This window comes from Lucilia cuprina, chromosome 4, assembly GCF_022045245.1.
Source record: "Lucilia cuprina isolate Lc7/37 chromosome 4, ASM2204524v1, whole genome shotgun sequence".
NCBI classification, from domain to species: Eukaryota; Metazoa; Arthropoda; class Insecta; order Diptera; family Calliphoridae; genus Lucilia; species Lucilia cuprina.
The window spans coordinates 65,661,172-65,668,796 of NC_060952.1; positions in this window are offsets into that span (position 1 = coordinate 65,661,172).

Here is a 7,625-nt window from a genome sequence, read left to right on the forward strand (position 1 = left end):
ATAATAATTTTCTGCGATTAATGATCTTCTACGGAAGATATTTGCGCGACTAATTACTAAACTAAGTTTAAATGATTCCAATTAATATTTAAAATCGGATTTATTTGAAAAACAATAACATAATGTATACCAAACATTAATAGGTCAACGCAATAAAACGAACCTACATCCAAATATACGAATAGAATTCACAAAAACAAAATACATAACTCAATGACGCCAACAGCATTGAAACACACAAAACAAAATACACAGCTGAATAAAACAAAATACATCTACACACACGTGTACATCTTTATCCAATATACAGGGTTGTTGTTGCTTATTTAACAAAGCATGAATAAAAAAAAATATGACATTTTTTGATGACATTTTCAGAGGTTGTGTCGGATTTTTGCTCATATCTCCGTTATTTACCGTATATATTTTATAGGGTCAGAAAATTATATTATAGAAATTACGAATGTGAAGGGTATTACAAGTATGAATGTATAGTCGGGCATAGCTGACCATATGATACCCTACACCGTCCAGTATGTATGTTAAAAATGGGGATTATTTTAAAAAATAAAGCATTTGGTTTGTTTTTTAACTTTATTTTGAAATATTTTTATTTTTTTTTTTTTGCAAAAAAGAGATTTTTTAATCGTACCAGCCAAAAAATCTTTATGAAATTTTATGTGGATCGGTCCATAATTGACCCTACCCCTCATATAAAGACATAAAATTACTAAAACGCTCATTACTGGCTTAAAAATACGACTAAAGCGATGAAATTTAACAGAAGTAAGTTTTATACTTGCCAAAATCTCTATACCAATTTTCCCAGAAATAAGTTTTATACTAGGCAATATCTCTACCAAATTTTATGTTGATCGGTCAATAGTTGACCCTACCCCCCATAAGAAGTCCCCCCATAAAATTTATTTAATGCCCATTACTGGCTTAAAAATCGGATTATAGCAATGAAATTACACAGAAGTAAGATTTATACAAGTCAAAATTTACCAAATTTTATGTGGATCGGTTCACAATTGACCCTTCCCCCCATATAAGGCCCCCTTCAGAAAACGACTTTAACGTTAATTATGGGCGTAAAAATACTAATATAGCGAAGAAATTTGACATAAGTATGTATCTTAGGAACCAAAACCTTTCCACCAAATTTTATGTGGATCGGTCTATAATTGACTCTACCCTCCATAAAAATACTTTAACGCTCATTACTGCCTTAAAAATACGAGTATATCGATGAAATTTCACAGAAGTAAGTTTTTCACAAGCCAAAATCGCTTTACCAAATTTTATGTGGAACAGGCCTTAATTGACCCTAACTTCAACATAAGGTCCCTATCAGAAAATACTTTAAGACCCATTACTGGCTTAAAAATACGAGTGTAGTAATAAAATTCGACTCAATTAAGTTTCTTGCCAGTCAAAAACTCTTAACTTAATTTTATGTGGATCGAGCCTTAATTGACCTACCCCCATATAATATCCCTATCAAAAAAAACGAGTAAAGCAATAAAAAACGAGTAAAGCGATGAAATTCGATATAAACCTGACCTATAGTAACCAAGATTGTTCTACAAAATTTTACGGAGATCGGTCTATAATTGACGCTTCCCCCATATAAGGTCCCTTCAATAAATGACTTTAAAGCTCAGTACTGGCTTAAAAATACTAGTAGATTTATGAAATTCGACATAAACTAGTTTCGTGTAAGCTAATATCTCTATCTCTTTTATAGGAACCGAAATCACTCTATCAATTTTTATGAGGATCAGTCCCCCATATAAATTCCGCCCCAGAAATGACGCGAAAAATACGAACACCGCAATGCAACTCGACATAAAACAATTTTGATTTAAAATCTCACTACCATATTTTATGACTTTAATGCTCCTTAGTGGCTTCAAAACACAAGTAGATCGATGAAATTTTAAACTAATAAGGAACTGAAATCTTCCAACAGACTTTAATGAGAATTGGTCCATATATGTATGTATAAATACCCCTACTCGCTATAAAAATTAGCACTGTCAATAGTAAAACCCCCATTAATGGACCTCTTTCAAATGTTACCCTCATTAATATCGATATATAATAATAAAATATTCAAAATATCAAAGTTCATTTATATAACACTGATTTGATGGTGGGAATAAAAGATTCGGCATAGCCGAATATAACACTCTTACTTGTTATTTTATGATTTCGGTACCATTCACCTTTAGCTCAGTAATTTTGAAATTTTTTGTATTTATTACTAATGTTTTGTGTTTTTAAAATTACTGCATGTATATTTACAAATCAACAATTATTTAGTGAAATTAATTTATTTTCTTGTAATTTTGATGACCAAGGAGAAGAAATTAAATTTAATGATATCGCCAATGAGAACAATATTGACCCCTCAAAAGCGCTGTTATTGAAAAGGCCGTACTAATAATTTTACAAAGTAATAAACATCAATGTTTAATTATGAATTTTCTAATAAGTAAAATGTTATTTATATATGTATGAACTGTCAATTTTTGAAAGTAGTATGACTCCACATTTAAATGGGTTTAATCATTACTATATGTAATCCTTTAACTATTCCAAGTTTTTAAGAGAAAATTTCAAATTAGAGAATTGTTTTTGAAAGTATATTCCATTCAAGTTTCTAATTAAAGTTTTGTGTAATCTGAACATGTTTTATACATTTTAGAACAGATATGTACATGCAAATTGTCTTTGGGACATATATTTTTAAAAAACATTAAAGTTTAAAACCTTCTATATCTCATTTCAACCATTGGACTCACGATACTTTCATTAACAATTCGTATACGTAAATATGTCCCTTTTATGCCTGTTTATGTACAAGAAATTTGAAATAATACATATTTATTATATTTTGTTTCGTTATGTAATTTTTCATGAAAAATAAAACAAAAATAAATAAAATCCTATATTTTATGTGTAATATTTGAATTTAAACATACAAAATGTGTTTTTCAATAATACGAATTTTTCGGTACTGCGAAAGGGCCTGACACTATTTAATTCGTACTAGTGGACGTCTACTGTATTGTTTTTATTTTTTGAGAAATTAAAACCGTTTTTTTACTCACAGCTTATTTTATGCAATCACTAATTTTTGTAAGAAAATTAAATATATACAAAAAAAAATGTGTAAAAGAAAAAAATTTGCACTTAATATGAAAAAAATGTGTCTTATTGTTAAAATGAGGAAAAACAACAACAAAAAAGTGCACTGCTTAAAACATATCAACAAAATAATTTATGTTTACGTTAAAATCAGCTCACAGCTTAAATGATATAGTGTTTTTATCAGTTTTATAAGAGTAAAATATGGCAGCTTTGTTACACATTTTTGATGTTGATCATTGATAGCCACCATTTTAATTTGTTATTTAAAAAGAAAAGTTTTAAATTAAAATATTTTTCCGTTTTTTTCAACATGGGAAAACGAACTTCGATTGAAAAGCGAGAATTCGATATTTCAAGAAGGGGAAAAGTCAAAGAAAAATTTCAGAAATTGTTGCATTAAGTCCTTCAACTGTCCAGCACATCATTGAAAGGTATCGTCATGAAAATAGAATTGAAAACAAGGGTAGATCTGCACCCAATAAGATATTTAATGAAACAGATAAACGCTGGATCCTAAGACAAGTAAAGGAAAACCTGATCGTAGTGCTCCAAAGTTGGCAATTGAAGCTGGAAAGTACTTGAGTAAGTCATGCAGTCCAGAAACTATTCGGAGAATTTTACGAGATGCGGATTTCCATGGTGGAACTGCCCGAAACAAGCCATTGATAAATGCCACAAATAGAAAACGTAGAATAGAGTTTTGCCGAGAACATTTAAACAAAGATATTTCATTTTGGAAGACTGTTATTTTTGCTGACGAAAGCTAGTTTAATCTCTTCAGATCAGATGGTAAGTCATACATGTGGAGAAAACCAAATAGCGCCCTAAATCCACGCAATACGCGCAGTAATGTTAAACACGGAGGAGGTAGCGTAATGGTATGGGGCTGCATGGAAATCCGCATCTCGTAAAATTCTCCGAATAGTTTCTGGACTGCATGACTTACTCAAGTACTTTCCAGCTTCAATTGCCAACTTTGGAGCACTAAGATCAGGTTTTCCTTTACTTGTCTTAGGATCCAGCGTTTATCTGTTTCAATAAATATCTTATTGGGTGCAGATCTACCCTTGTTTTCAATTCTATTTTCATGACGATACCTTTCAATGACGTGCTGGACAGTTGAAGGACTTAATGCAACAATTTCTGCAATTTTTCTTTGACTTTTCCCCTTCTTGAAATATCGAATTCTCGCTTTTCGATCGAAGTTCGTTTTCCCATGAGTGGGAAATTTGACTTTTATTGAAGGAAACATGGACAAAAATATGTACCTGGATCTACTTAAGGATAATCTTCTACAAAGTGCGGAGAAATTAGGGATTCGTTTAGATATTACCAAGATAACGATCCCAACTATACATCTGGTATTGTGAAGAGTTGGCTTATCTGGAACTGCCCCCATGTTGTGCAGACGCCTGCACAGAGCCCAGATCTTAATTTTATAGAGAACCTGTGGTCAGTGCTTGAAAGAAATATTCGAAATCACAACATTTTAAATGCTTCCGATCTAAAACGTGCGTTGCTTGAGGAATGGGGCAAAATTAGCCCAGATTATACAAATTATACAAATCTGCATCAAAAAGGATATCCCACTAAATATTAGTTCTAATTTTAAGTGCGAAAAAAACAATACTTTTTATGAAGACTGAAAATTGAGTACATCATTTAAGCTGTGAGCTGTGAGTATAGAAGAATTTTTTGATTTCTTTATATTTTTTTCAAGAAGAATGTTTTTTTTTTTGTTATTTTTGTTTTAATAAACTTTAGTTCGATACTATTATTTTTATGTGTATTCTTTTTTTGCTATTCGCAGTAGTATTTGAAATATTTCTGATTTTTCTTAAATTCAATGCCTGCATCAAATAGGCTGTGAGTGACTGTATCTCAGAAACTACAACAGTTAGAGTGATAAAGTTTTGTATGGAAAACTTCAATATCCATTGGGACATTTAGGGGAAAAATACACTCTATATATGGGCGTGGCAACTACCATATAAGAAATTCTTAAATTAGTACATCTGAGAATATATAACGATTAGAGTCTTAAAATTTTTTGGAGCTATTTTACAAACAATAGCGGGCGGGTCACCTCCCATTTGAATTAAATTTGCAGGAAGAACTTTTACATCCATATGAACATGAGGAGGAAATCGGGCGGACTTAGCACCTCCCATATGAATTAAATACAAAAAATATTTGGATAGTAAATTGAGGACTAGAATATGAATTAAATAGAATAATCCGTTTATCTAAATATTGCACGAAAATGTGCATGTAAACATTTCGGTGAAAAATAGGAGGACTTTTATCATGGGGTATCCTGTCAAATAAAATGCAAAATGTCGTATAACTAAGAAACTATTAGAGCCAAAATTCTCAAATTTTGTACAAATATCCTTGCTTAATGTGAATATTTGGGTAAAAAATTATCGGACTAGCAATAGGAAACGTTACCCTCCCATATGAATTAAACACAACAATTCGTTTGTCTCGGAAAATAGTAGAGCTAGAATTTTCAAATTTTTGACGAATGTCTTTAATTTCTAAAATATTGCGCGATAAAACTTCGACATATGGAGAAAAATAGTGAACTTTCAATGGGAGCTTGATTATTTGTTTTAAGGGTTGCAAAGCGCAATGGGTATAGCTAGTGTATATATGTATTAAGGGGTCCGTGAACCACTTTTTAGAAGAAATAGCCATAAAACGATGTGTTTTAGTGTACTAAAAACGAGAAAATTTTAAAAATGTTTTTTTAATCATCAGTTCTCTACCAGCGATTGCAAATCTTGATCAAAATATTATATGTTCAAAAAAATTTTCTGCGATATTTTCAAATTGGGTGTCAAAAATTCCGTTAAAATAATTAAAATTTCCGTTAGAGTATTTCTGGTCCGCAAAACGACTTTTAATGTATATAAGGAACTCATAAATTAAAAAAATTCTGAAATGGACTTAACCAAGTGCCGAACTATTTTTTACATATTTTTTAGGGAATAAACGGATAAAAACTGTATTTTGGTACTATTTTGCATCCATGTATCTTTTAAACCCAACAACATACTAAAATATTTTTGACTCCTTCATAACTTAACGAAAAAATAAAAATACGAATTTAGTACGCTCAAGGGGTGAAAATTGTACCTGCTTTTGATACTTTTTGCATAAAACATTTTGGTTTATTAAGCTATGCATCAGAGATACAAGCCGAAAAGGCAGAAATCGGCGGCGGCTGGCCGCGGTAAAATTTTTCAAGCCGCGCCGCCGCCGTCTTCTTTCGGCTCAAAAGCTAAGCCGACTAAAACGTAGCCGCTGATAAAGATTGGAATCATACTGCCGGTCCACACTAGGAAACTTTTGATTTTGCGTGAGAGAGAAAGAATATCATTCATCTCTCTCGCGGTACGGAGTTTCTCGTACTCGGAAACTTGTTTTGTTTTGTTATTCTTCTCATTCGTACAACAACAAATCAATGCAATTAATACGTAGTTTCTGAAACAAAAGTTTCTATGTGTGGACATTAAGGAAACTTCAAAAGAAAATTAAAAAAAAGTTTCTCAACAAAAGTTTCTTAGTGTGGACCAGGTCATACATGCATTTCGGAAAATAAATTCACCAATTTGAACGGACTTGCCACTATTTTAAATTATTATTGCAAATTGAAAAGTGTTGCCACACAATATTGTGCTAATATTAAAATTGTGAAAACTACTATAAATTTTCATTTTTCTGTATAAAAAATTTATATAGAGACAGGTTTCTATATAAAATACTATTATACAGAGATTTTTCAATATAATAAACGCTTATAAGGTCAATTTCTTAAGAAAAGCTTAAATTGAGCCGAAAATTTAGCCGCCGCCGATATTTTCTATAATAAGCCGCCACCGCCGACCATCGTCTTGTATCTCTGTTATGCATATGATGAATATATAATAACGGGCTCCCGCTTTTGTTAAAGGGGAGGAAAAAAGTACCAAAGGGGGGAAAACGGGAAATGTAATTTCATTCAAACAAAACAAGCAAATTTAAATTTTTAGATTTGGAAATACTTAATATGCTAATGGGGTGTTATTTTTTGAATATACTTGAAATCAATAATAAAGGGTCTTTTTGGTTTTTTTTCTACACAGGTACTTTTTCGTTCTTTAAAAGGTACTTTTTGAAATTTTTATAGTATTGAACTTAGAAACATGAGATTAAGTAGTATGGTTCGATTAAGTGAGAACCTATAAAAGGTGACTTTTTGTTTTTCAAAACGTACTTTTTAAAATTCTTATAATATTGAACCTAGAAACATGAAATTAAACATGTATGACCCGGATTAAATGAGAACCTATAGAAGGGGAGTTTTCCTTATATAAAATACGAATATTACCATGAAATTTGACATAAACAAATTCTAATCAAAATCAAACTTTTGTTAAGGGAAGACGAATTTTTATTTACAAGACTTGAAATAATACGTC